Genomic DNA, 13,945 nt, shown 5'->3' with positions numbered 1-13,945 from the left:
AAGACTCTACTGTAGCCCTAGCTGCACTCTACAGCTATAATCAAGTGCAACTGCCTGGCACTAACATACAGAACTAAAAACAGAGAGGAAACCAAAAGGAAAAGAATGAGACCCAGCAGCCGGCTCACTATTGGATTTCATTGCTTTAAAACTACTTGTTTCTCCACAAGGCCTAATGGATCCAAGTTTCCGCATACACCTACAGTTATCATACCTGGTTTGGGCAGTGGCAGAAGGAAATAATCCTACTGCACATGGTAACTCGCCACCACATTAAACAAACAAGGGGCAAGTGTAGTTAAAGATTTTCAGATGGTTTGGTGGTGCTGCCATCTCCTCCCTGCCACCACCCTGCACAAAGCCAAATAGGTTTTGCACTGGGGTCTATGAAGGGTTAGGGGGAGATAGGAAGGAAGCCATTATATCACTGCTAGTCCTATAGCATGCATAAGTGGCAATCTGCAAATGCATTAGGCCTATGGAGCCACAGTTCACTCCCCACATCCTCGCAAGAGTCCCTCAAACATACTGCTTGCATGCGGTAAATCCAAGTTGTCCTTTGTGTAGCCTCTTCACAACTTGTCCACCCCTGCATCAGAACCACCGCCATTTCACTGCATTTAGGACCTTCAAGGCTCACAGTGGGAACTGGGAACAACATCTGGCTCTTAACAGGCAGTAAATGAAAGCTGTGTATTCCCTACACAAGTCCTTCGCTCCCTGTGGCAGAGGGACTTTTGTTTTGCCCATTGCTTGATAACCAACCTGCATAAAAAATCTCTTAGTCCCTGAAAGTCATTCAATAAACTGTTTTCCTTCAGTCTGTAGTAATAAAACTATACAACACTATAAACATTTTCCACATTTGACTCCAAGATATTTGGTTCTCTGGCTAGAAACATTACTTCTTTTGTTTTTAAGTTACAGCAGACCCCTTCAGACCTAATTTACCTCAGGACGCCAAATATTTTTGTCTTCTGTTTTTCACTATTACAAATGTTTCTAAAAACTACATAAGAGAGCTGAACGAACACTGGGACAGGGCCATCCTTTTGAGTTAGGCACATCACATATCAGATACATCAGAAAAATAAAGAGATGCCCAGAGAACAATATCCTTGACGAGTGCCTCTCAAGACACAAAAATAAGATTAGCATTAAGAGGAGGTATGCTCCTAATTCTCTCAAGCAGCGAAAGGAGAACAGATCCCATGGAGAACAAAACGTACCTTCCATGCAAAGATCAATTTAAAGCTAATTAAGGAGTTGAGAGAACTGTCAAAGACCATCAGCATTTTAGGTAAGCTATACTGAAGAATATACTGTTGAGACTGTAGATATGTGTTCCTTGTGCCACCCACCCAGTCATCCTGGCCTTGGAAGGAGCCCACCTCCACAAGACAAAGAAGCCAGTTCAACTCTCTGCCTTCCTGCTAAGGTGGCCAACAAGATGTTGCGATGGTGATTTGCCCTACAGAATTCTCTTCACTAGCAACTGGACTAAAAGCCATCCATTTGTTTCACATAGTGGAGGCTACTGGTATTAATGTCAGCAGCTCATAATAAATTGTGCTCACTACTAACCAGAGCCATCTTGAAACTGATCCAGGTCGGTAGAGGTGAATAGCTTCCATTATCATTTATCTGAGCCGTGAGTATCCCTTCCAAACATCACATCATTAGGAAACAAACAAGACACAAATTATCAAAAGGTTAAACAAAACAAAAAATGCAAAATAGCAAACTTTGACTAGGACTAATAAAGAAAATGACTATGTTTTATTACATAAATGCTATGATGATATGCAATGGCAATACTTCCAAGCTGATATATAATGATGCTAGTAGGTGCTGTTCCATTATAGATGCAAGCAAAAAGCCTCGTTCTGTCAATCTTCAGCTGACTGTATTCTAAGTGGTTTATCAAGGGGCATGTGGATTTATAGTTTAGGGTAGAACACATACTCAGTTAAACACAGCTTTCTGGAAAGTTTGGTCTCAGGCATATCTCTACATCACTGTTGTAATTTGGATGTTCAGATGTATTAGTTTTTGAGGTACAGTTTAAATATAGTTGACTGAACTGTTTGTCGCATACATCTGCTCTGGCACTGGAGCTTAAAGGAAATGTGATAAAGATTTGAAAACACACTTTCTATTAAAATATGGGGACTTCCCATTTTACTCTATTAACAACATTTCATAATCAGCAGATCCAATGAAAAACATGCAAAGTGTACCTTTACTATACAAAGTACTGGTATTTATAAAACATGCTGATTTTCAATATTCTCCATTATGTGTCTTCTCAAGCAGAGATCAATAGTCTCATTAGCATACACATTTCATTTTCACCAAGATTAGTGGGCCACAAATTAGATCAATTTTAGAGCACTACCTTATTTGCATTTATTCTGTTACAAAGTTCAGATTATTACATGAAGGAATGCATTTAACAAAGGATTAATGTAAAGATTACACTGAGGCTGAGGCTTGGAAGTCTAATGTTCCTGTTCTCTTGGTGTTCAAATTGCAACTATATGGTCACATTTTTATCTAATATAAATATGAATTAACTACACCTCTTCCCCGATATAAGACGACCCGATATAATACGAATTTGGATATAACGCGGTAAAGCAGAGCTCCAGGGGGGGCAGGGCTGCGCACTCTGGTGGATCAAAGCAAGTTCGATATAATGTGGTTTCACCTATAACGCAGTAAGATTTATTGGCTCCCGAGGACAGCGTTATATCGAGGTAGAGGTGTATATTGATTTCAATCAAATTACATCCGACGAAGTGGGCATTCACCCACGAAAGCTTATGCTCCAATACATCTGTTAGTCTTAAAGGTGCCACAGGACTCTGTTGCTTTTTACAGATCCAGACTAACACGGCTACCCCTCTGATACAATCAAATTACTGCAGATTTTAACTGGTGTAACCCTGATCAGAATGCGTTCTATCATCATTAAATTACTTGGTTCTGTACATATAATATAAATTGTAATTATAAATAACTCTAGAATCATATTGCTTACTCCAGTGTTCATCATTAGCAAATAGCTTTAGATTTGCCATGTTTCTTTTATGGAATCAAATGTACTTTAGTGAAATATTTCTGTAGGTTTCTTAATGATCTTTCTATTTCTCAGTGGATACTTTATTCAAAACCTTTTATATGAATTTATGCAAAATAAATTGCTCTCCAACTAGAAAAAGAAAATTGGGCATGATTTTTCGGAAAGATAATTTTAAAAAATGGTTATTTAGAATTGTTATTTACTTAAATAGGGTAATAAAATATCCACAACCAATTTCCACAGTACAAAGCTGCCAAAACTAGTATATAATACAGGTTACCAATGAACCACAATTTCTATAACAAGGCTTGACAAAAAATGCCAATTCCTTGATTGTTTTGTAAAGACAAATGATCTACATACAGTTGGTAGAAAAATCAGTCCTGATCCTGCAGCTTGCTTCTGTGGCTAAACTTCAGAGTACATACATGCAGGCAAAACGACAGCTCACACTGAGTACATTGCTGGGCCACAGTCTGACAATAAATCTCCAATATTAAGGATTTAAAAAAAAATAAACTATAGAAATAAACGGATACTTATACATAGGGCTCGGTCCTGCTCGCAATGAAATTAATGGGAGTTTTGACAGACTTCAGTGGAAGCAGGACCAGGCCCACAAATAAATTAATTATATCAAATATTAAAAGGTATCCTGAGATTGAATTTGTGTTAAACGTATAATTCAGATGAGAGTTGATTTAGGAGGCTGTGGTTAGAGTTTTTGTTACTATACCATGTGCTAGGTCGATTAATACCTTAATTAATTAATTAATAACTTAATTAATACTTTTATACCACACTGGTCCCTGTGTTACCTGGATACGTCACAAATTCTAAAGAGTAGCATTAGCTTCTGATATGTACTGGCTCATGTTCTGCACCCACTCACTCCTCACCCACCCAACGACTTAAGGTTCCTCAGGTGTAAATCAGCACAGAACTTAGCTTACTGCATTTAATCAGGTGTTACAATTCCATGCAGCAGAGGATGGAGGTGTGCCCTTTCAATTTTGCCTGTGGATCTGAAGTGCAACATAGAGGAGATCAGCCACTCATTCTTTTCCAATAGTCATTCCTTGTTAGTTGAACATGAAGGACTATTACTTGATATGTCATCAAAGATATCAGTTAGCAATATTGTTGCTCTAAGCCACTACAACTGGCAGTGGGATGGGGTCCACGGAGGATGGTCTCCACAGAGTTGTCCAGCAAAATGCACTCAGGAATGTGGACCTCAGTGGCCCCTATATTCCTTTCTTTCTAGAGGGCACTACCATGTTTTTTTTAAGCACAGCATGCCCTTTCTCCTTCGCCTCTCTCAGTTAGCCAGTAGAGTTTGGCGGGGGGGTGGTGGAGGGAAGAGATAAAGAGGGACCACCGGACCGTGACTCTATCCTTGCCCCATATATCCACTCCTTTGCTCTTTTTTTTTTTTTTTTTTGGAACCTATACAGGACTGGAAACAATCTACTGCTAAACTGTAACTATATGGCTCCGCATCTTCTGAGCCCCAAATGGAACTGACCTGTAGAAAGGGTGGTGGGGATGGGGGTGATGGGACATGACAATGGACTGTCTGGCTTTGCCCATAGAATTAAAATCCACTTCTATGGAGCAATTTGGTTTCAGGAATATTTCCAGTGATGCCTCGTTACCTTTCCCTCCCAAACCCCACACCCCCTTTAGAAAAAAGTTAGATGCATGCCAACCTAAATAATATTCCTGCATTTAGGGAAGAAATGTGTCAACACATTAGCTTAAGGAGATCCTTGTTAATTCCCATCACAAGACTTCTGAAAGAGAAACCTAACCTGTTGCAAAATGGTTCCAAACAGCATGAGTTTGCAGTGTAATCTTTTCCCATTGCCAGATTTAAGCTCAGACTGTCGGTTTGTTTTTTCAAAACAGTATTGAGAAATCATGTAATCAGAGAGCACAGTCATGGTTCATAGCACACACTGCCTCCTGGGCACAGGGTAAGCTTCCACTTGCTCACAAAAAATGGCCAATGAAAGGAGAGGGCAGTTTCCCCTCACTCCTTGTGGGGAGGCAAGTACCATCTAGTACAAGCCTAGAGCAGTACTTTCTTTGGTATTTATATGGCCCCTGGTATTGTGGTATCTGAGAACCTCAAAATCTTAAATGTATTTATCTATACAACACCCCTGTGAGATACTATTTGCCTATTATCCCCATTGTACAGATGGGGAAGTGAGGCCTCAAGAGACTTAGTAACTTGCCAAAGATCACACGGGAAGTCTTGTGGTGGAGCTGGGAATTGAACCCAAGTCCCCTAAGTCATATTCCCTTCACATTTGCACTCTGGGGAGCAACCCCCCCCCCCAACAAATGTCTGGGTGTTCATTCATCGCCAGGCACAGATGGGCCTAGAATGCTTTTCCCCTAAATACTAAATCAATTATTTGTAAATACACTTTTTAAAAAAAAGTTCTAATTAATTAATTTTCATTGTATTACATCATCATCATGTTGCTGCAAGATTCTAAAGTCTCAGTGACTATCCTAAGGATCAACTAGGAGATAAAATGGAAGAAATGAGGCTAAATTAATTCTGAACTACATTTTTAAAAAACCCACTCATTTCCATTAATTTGATATCCACCTACATATTACATGGGTACTTTCTAGAGTTAGGCAGCCACACAGCTTTGCAGAAGCATTTGATCCTTAGCTATTCTAGACCCAAGTGGAGGTTCCCAGTCATGCCAAGGTGCACAACAGTTGTGAGGTGGACCACTGTCCACTAGGAAACAGCATGAGACCACCAGAACCATTTTCATTTGTAATTTCTACCTTCTGAAAATTGCTTAACTCAACTTTAGTTCAAACGCATAAGTTATTCCCCACCCTAGATGGAACAGCTCACTTTTCATCACCGCCTTTGATCTGGAATCAACAAGGTGACTAGACAGCAACATATGTTTTTACACATACTGAATATCTGCTATGGTAAATGAACCAAGGGAAAACAACAGCACTCAAGAACATTAGAGTGACTTGGGAAAATACCCAGATGATTTTGTTTGATTAAAGAAATATTTTGGAAGCTTCTGACAGATATATGGAAGTCATTTACCTGTAACTGGAAGGTCTTCAAGAGGTGCAGTCCCTATCTGTATTCCCCTGTTGGGGTCCATGAGATCTGTAAGTATGGCGCCCTGGAATCATGTGAGAGTCTCACTGGCCTCTTCCGCAAGGCAACAACAACCGACTCTCCCAGTGTATACAGAGGAGGAAGACACTGAGCCAGATCCACCATTACCGGCGGTACTGACAGGTGTATCATCGTCCTCATCCGATGGAGCAATCACCCGATTCCTGCATGATGACCACAGGCAACACAAAGAACTTTTGCAGAGGGTGGTATCTGAACTTTAGATCCCACTTCAGGAAGTTGATGACACACAGCACAAGCTCTTTGATATCCTACAGCCAACTGAACCCAATTGGGTAGCTCTCCCAGTAAATGGGGCAATCATGGAACCAGCCAGAGTGGTATGGCACACACTTGTATCATGCACCTCTACTCCCAGAAGAGCTGAGAGACAATACTTTCTCCCTACAAAAGGGGCAGAATTTTCTATGAGCACTTGATTGGGTCCTCAGCTATCAGCACTTCCTCATCACTCCAACCTGAGCTCCAAGGAGAGCGTTGATCAGGGCGTTACCTCTCCACTTGCTGGATGCCAAGTAGGACTTCTCCATATTCTGATATAGGCTATTATAGGAACAAATTCTGTGTGTCTATAGTACAGCACATAAAAACTATAACTCTTTACCAAGAGCTATGTGAAATTACATATATTCTTTGAAATATTTAAAAATTTGTATATTTCTTATGCCAGCATTAGAAGAGGTGAAACTCCTATGAAGCTAAACCATGATAAAAATGGTGCAATAGAGTGATCAAGCAGTCCACGTTCTCCTGTTACATGATTCCCCCAATTACATGGAGAGGCAAAATGGAGATTATTCTTTCCATCTGGGCTGCTGAATCTACAATTCTATTTTACAACAATGAGAGCTCCATCCCACACTTTTCTTGTGTGAACTCCAAAAGTCATACAGAAATAAAGGAAGTAAGTTTCCGTGGATTGGGCTAGAGAGCTTTAAGGGACTGTCTATCTATGAAAGATCTGAACAACAGCACTGCAAAAACCACAGTAAAATACTTCAACTGACTTGCCATCTGTGCCAAAAGTCTGACAACAATATTGTTTTCATCTTCTTAAATCATGCACAGTTTAGTTTAGGAGGGAGATGACGGAACAGGACCAGCCTTTAGCCAAAATGCGACAACAGACTCTGCAGTTCTGTAAGTTATCCCCTACTGCATTATGAAATGCTTCAGACATGGGGACCTGTTTCATTACTGGTCTGTTAACAGCTCCACAGCTCTGAGTTTGGCTGCATTCACTTCATTTTGCATCAAGCTGGCCTATCGCCGTCATTTGTGAAATGCTGCTACAGTTTGTAACCTAAAACACAGAAAAAAAAATGGTACACAGCAGCTGTTCATATTTTCAAGGAAGTCTGTTTTAATGATGTCATGGAAAAAAGGCTGGAATCTAGTAAAACGTTTCAGACAGGCAGGCCATTCAAGCCCCTTAAACAATATGCGTACACATGTTGCGCCATGTACATTACATTACGGTATAAAAAGGCAAAGACTGGAGAGTATTAAAATATTATTGAGGACAGGCAATTAGGGTCTTTTCATAAATTTACTTTAATAAACTCAGTTTACTACTGGAACTACCCAATAAAGCAACATACAAAAGCTACAGTACTAGCTGCATATCAAGCAAGCCCATTTTGATCCATCAAACAGTTTAAAACTATTTTAAAGCCACTGGCTAGCTGGGACTATAAGGGAATTCAGAACATCTCCCAAAAAAGATTCTGTACACAGAAGTAAAAGTAAAAAATTAAACACAAAGCATCCACTTGTACATTCTTTAAGAGGTAAGAAGGGTGGTGGCTCAAATACTGCATTTACATATATCAGTGCAGCTCTCACTGCAGTCAATGGGAGCCCCACATGTGCATCCAATTTGACCCATTCTTGGCAATCAGACTTTCTGCAACCACATGTGCTTGGCTATTCCATCTCTTGCAACAGCCTGTTTGTACACTACTTTCTGAGCTCAAGCAGTGTACATGGCATCGCACAGGGCCTGCTCACCCCCTACTCATCTTCTAATAGAGGAGCATTAAAGAGGAGAGGATCTGCAGTGGGATGTGAAGTTGTCAGAGGCAAACGGGAGATACTGCACATGTTCTACAGTCATTTGGGAGCCTACAGTAGTATTTATTTTGCCCTTATAATGGTCCTTACAGATTTTCTTCTGCTGGGGATCTGAAGATGTTTACATGACATTAATGTGGTGCGAGGCAGGATAACTGGACATTTCTGATAAGATGAGATCTTCTGTTTCTAAATTTACTGAGAGAATTTAAACATTCAAGCTGACTCTCTTGCATATTCAGCAGCTGGATAAGTAAAACAAGGCTGGCCCTGTTTAATGCTTGTAGCCACAACATAAATACATAGACCTAAAAGAACCACTTCTGCTATGTATGGGCTCAAGATACATAGGATACATATCTTGGAATACACTCAGTAGCTGGAATATAAAATGAATTAAACTGTGATATAAATTAGGGACGAGGTCAAACATAAATCCTTATCCGACATCCTTAAATTTTTTGTTGTTGTTGGGGAAGGAAGGTCAAGAACCGAAACCTGGAACCAGATCACAATTCTTGACTGGCCCAAATTTCTATAACAGGCTGAGCCAAAACCTCAAATCCAAACTCCCTTTCAACTTTGGGGGATTCAAAACACAGATAAAAATTCTGGAACACAGACCCCTCTCTAGTGAAAAAAAAAAAAAAAACCCTGCACAAACAAAGACACACAAAAACCAGGCAAGTGTTCTAAATGACTTGTTGGGATTCTTCCAACCCCAGTTATGATACTCGGAAAGTAAGTTTGAGCTAGCGGCTGTAGAGCATCTCTTCACAGTGCTATGTTGTCTGCAACTGCAATCAGCAGCCACAGTTTATACAGACACCTACCGGACTATTGAGGGGTTACTCATACGTCTAAGTGTTTGCAAAACTGAACCCCAAATGAGGAAAGTCTTCACAGAATGCAAAAATTTTGATATTCCTGGTTATGATTTACGCTTTTGTAATACAGACTAGTTTAGAAATGGCCAGATACAATAGTGTAAATCTGGAATAACTTCATTGACTTCAAAGGAATTAACTAAATTTACACCAGTATACTTGAGATGGAGATTGGCCCTATGATTTATAGCAAAGCACGTTTATACCTTATGTAATTTGTACAATACAATACATTTGTACAATCTTGAAAAGATGTTCAAGAACAGTAACTCAACAGAAATGTCTCAATAATGCTACCAAGCTGAGTAACGCAAGCCTGCTGAGTGACACTTTGCATTTATTTGGGTGGCAGTCTTCCTAATCTGTCTGTTAATGAATTGGCTTGTTACTTTAACAATGCTTGCTGGGTTCTTCCCTGTTCTTTTGTAGGACTTCACGTAGCTCATGCTATGTGCACTAAAACATTGCATAATCGAATACCCGATGAACCGTGTTCAAAAGAATTACATTACATCATGGCTCCTCCAAGCATTCGATATACAATCTGTGTGTTACAAATGTTTCAAAATACAGTTCAAGTTGTGGGTGGAGAGGATGAATGTGTAAATGTGGTGGAGGAATGGGTGGGCAAGACCAAACAGATATGGCCCTGCTCAGAGCTTCCTACTTATCCTTTAGTGAACTCTTACATCTAGTTCACCGTCACAGAGACTATAAATCTAATAAATATTAAGGGCCCAATTCTGCAAATCAAAGTGAACATAAACCCAGCAGCAACAGCCCTTGTAGGATGTCTCTTGCATAAGGGGAGCCCAGGTTTACTGAGCCAATATAAGAGCAGCTATACCGAAACCACATTTGCTACCAGTACAATGATTACGGCCGTTACATTCCTACGCTCCAGCAGGGCATGGTTAGCCAGCATAACATAGAAGTACAAGAGGACAGGACCAGCTCCCACCAGCTCTGAGATGATATAGGGCTTAAAGGCTGCTTAAAGAGAACTTTGCGCCCACTGAGCTAAACTAGTTGCACACAAACTGGGTGTCAGGGTCTGGCCCCATATATCTATACCAGGCAATCTGCAAGGGAAATATACAACTCTTCCCTAATTAATAAAATATGTATTTGAGTCTCACACTGCCATTGATCTACTGCTTATAATGACTTAGACCCTGATTATACAAATACTACTGATAGCTAAAAGTGAGCTGGAGCGACTATCACTTTGCTTGAGAAAATTTAATGGATCTCACTTTTACTTGACAGTCAGCTTGCTCTTTATGGTATCAATCCTGCTCCCGTACTCATGAGGATGGCAAAACTCCCATTGACCTCAATGGTGCAGGATCAGACCCCATTTCCCTTAAGTTCACAGATCTCGTAGGCTAGACTACATTGGTATGGGTATATCCAGTGGAGATTGCAGACTTATGTTGGTAGGGTGGCTCTTGCAATGCTTGTGGATGGAAAACGACCAACGGAGAGCCCAAAGACTTGATACATAGACGAGATCTCAATAGACCTCAGAGAGATCAAGCTACAGAACAGCCTGGCATATAATCATGAGTTTTGGAAGAAGGCTATAAAAGTGGCAAGAAAGATGACAATACTTAGTAGCCCTGATCCTGCAATCAGCACCATGCAGGCAAACCCATGTGTTCATGTAGCATTTACTGTAGGACTGGGACCAGTAATACCACTTCGTAATATCCTAAGCAGTTGCTTTCCTTTGTTAATATTTATACACTTCAAATATTTGTAGACTGTTAACATGGTTGTTCTTTGAGTAAACAAACTGTAAAAAAAATTAACTAATACAAAAACTACATAAAAATAAATGCTTTTTTAGATTAAAAACAGAGCTGTAAATTTGAGGAAGTTTCCTCCTAAGTATTTCATGATAAGTCAAATTTCAAAAAAATCTACTATTTGTGCTGTGTGAATTTCAGAGACAACACCATATTGCTTTCTCTCCCTCATTTTTTTACTCATTCTGTGCACATAGGTGTCAGATGGGTCCCTTCATACATTACATTTGGCAACAACAATGATGCTAGAACAGTAACAGATAGAAAGACGGGAACAAGTAATATATAGCCAAGTTGCCTGTCACATTACCAGAACCCAGCAAAACCCAGTGGGACTCATTCTCCAGTGTCTGCATCTTATGTAGTCAGTTACACCTGCGCAAAATGTAAAATGCTACCAAATCAGAACTCTCCACCCAAATTGGTAATAACATTTCTCACCCACTTGGTGCAGATGTAAATGAATATATAAAGAAAGTAGTAGAGAACCAGCCCCAACCTTTGCTATCAGTTTTGTGGCATCCAGGACTGTTTATAAGTAGAAAACTTTTCAAATGAGTTTGGGTTCTTAAGCTGTAGATTCAAAATCAACAGCATTTTAATTTGTTTTATAGTTTATGTCAAAAGGAAATATTTCAAAACTTTGCCTTTGGAAGATGAGAAACTTTGGGGGGCAGGAGGAAGTTTTCCTAGCAGAGATGTGAAGATAATGGAGTTTGGAAAACAGAAGAGAAAATAAATTACTATTTTAATGATCTCAAAAATGTGTAAAGTTGAAAAGTACCCTCTTAAAAACAATGCTGTCCGTACACAACATAAGATTCTCAAGGCAGGAATTGCCCTACGTCTTCGAATAGTATTGCATCGACATTTAAACAACAACATGCCTATTTTTATAAGAGAATGTTACAGTTTTATTTTAAACTTAATAGACATCCAATTTTTCCTTTTCAAAACCTGGGCCTACGTAACAAAGCATCAGGGTCCTATAAACTTTCTAACACCAAACGCAAATTAAGCAGTGAAATTGCTCTAGGAAAAGTTCCAAGAATGTAAGAGTCTCAACATAATTTCTATATCTTAGGCTTTGACTTTTCGTCACACTCAAACAACATAAAATATCATACTGTCAAGAATTATTACTTCACTATGGAAGATTTTCCGTTATTTCCCTAGTTGCAAGAAACTCTTGGCTCTTGGCATGTAGCTCTCAAATTAGATGATAGAGGTTCCGTTGATAGAGTAGCTCAGAAACTGCTGATTTGCCTGAGATGCTAGACCCTAGGGTTCATATCTCATAAGCCATCACAGCATATATTGTAAACTATTGTGAAATTTGTCACTGCACGTGCTGTTTGCTATGGAAGAGTGTACGCTAGTAATCAGTATTGTGCCTGTCTGCATAGAAAAATGTCAGTATAATAGCTGGTGTAAAACAACGACACTCCGTTTTATTTTCTGTGCCAGCTGTCATCACAGGAGTTTATAACAGCATCTCCAGTGAGTACAGGACCTACACACCGAAAAGCTCAGAATCCTCCCTCCTTTGCACAACTCAGGGTTTTAACTGTTTAAACAAAGAACTGCTGGTTTTTCCAGTACAGAGCTACTGCTTGTTTATCTCATGCAAAAGATCAGAGAATGGCAACCTAGTTCTGTACAAATGCTATTATTCAGCAATACCCCCAAAGGGAAGGAGGAATGTTTCCTGAATACAAATTGTAGATCCACCAATTCTTGTCTGAAAATCTAAAATGGGCAACGATAGCCAGATTAAGTCAAGCCTGGTGCTACTGGTACTCTCTGTGCTAACTGCAGAGCCACAGTACTGATATTTACACTTTGACAATTTAAAAGTGTAACTTCTCAGTTGGTTCCTATTATTATATCTGAACGCAACATCTTACCTTTCATGTTTTGGGTGGCAGCCCGCATATACGAACAGAAACCACCTTTCCCCATGGTAGATCACTCAAAATACATTTTCATTCCATTACAAAGCGGCATATTTTCAATTATTCTTATTTAGTTTTTCTTACTACAGCTCATAAACTGCCATTCTTCTTCTGTGTCTACTTCATGCTGGTGCTTAATAATAATAGTTATGTCCTTAATATCAATGAAATGACTGATTCAATTAAATGCATATAAGTCCTTACCTGCAGAATTCCCAATGTTCAAGAAATCTTCTTGTCACTTCTGTGCTTTAAACAAAACAAGAACATTCCCTGCTGGGTGACCTACAATAGAGCAGAAAGATATATCAAGACAACATAATATGGTACATTTAACATGAGCATCAAATTACATTTTAATGAGAAAATTAACAGTTAAACATTTAGCTATTATCTTGCTGTAGCATGCCTTTTATGGATACTTGTGCCAAACAGTAAACGTTTGGCAGGAATCAAACAACATGAAATGCACATATTAATAAGAGGTGCCTTTCCCCTCTTTCAACATATACGCTCAGACACGGAGATGTTTTGATTGCCCTTCATTCTCTACTTGTACGGCTCATGTTGCAGTTATATAAATTAAATAATTAAACTCATGCTGACACTAAACCATAGTATTTTTACAACTAAACAACACAATCAATAAAACTAGTCACTTGAGTAAGAACTGTAAGATTGAGACCAAAAGCATTGCTGTCAACTTCTGAGTCTTGCAGGAAAAATAAAAAAATTCTTCTTACTTTAAACTTTTATCTGATTTACATTTTACTGAACACTGAAACCTAAATATTAGGGTGACTGAAGCCTAAATATTATTTCACAATCTGAAACATAGCAAAACAAAGTAATATTATTTTATTAATGCACAAAAGCCAATGATCACACTGCAATCAACAGACTTCAATTCAACAAATTCAAGTACCAGGTAGTGA

General features: G+C 39.2%; 1 protein-coding gene across 6 annotated transcripts in view; it reads right to left on the bottom strand.

Annotated features, from left to right (window-relative positions):
• BMPR1B (bone morphogenetic protein receptor type 1B) overlaps positions 1 to 13,945 on the bottom strand; it is a 344,071-nt gene that overhangs the window by 202,031 nt on the left and 128,095 nt on the right. For all 6 annotated transcript variants that reach the window (XM_054030452.1, XM_054030451.1, XM_054030450.1 and 3 more), the window contains one exon: positions 13,215 to 13,295. The gene's annotated coding sequence lies outside the window, so the exon portion shown is untranslated. The remainder of the gene's footprint in view (positions 1 to 13,214; positions 13,296 to 13,945) is intronic.

This window comes from Malaclemys terrapin, chromosome 5, assembly GCF_027887155.1.
Source record: "Malaclemys terrapin pileata isolate rMalTer1 chromosome 5, rMalTer1.hap1, whole genome shotgun sequence".
NCBI classification, from domain to species: Eukaryota; Metazoa; Chordata; order Testudines; family Emydidae; genus Malaclemys; species Malaclemys terrapin.
Note: the sequence above shows the minus strand (reverse complement) of the source record. Positions and strands in the feature narration are given on the sequence as shown.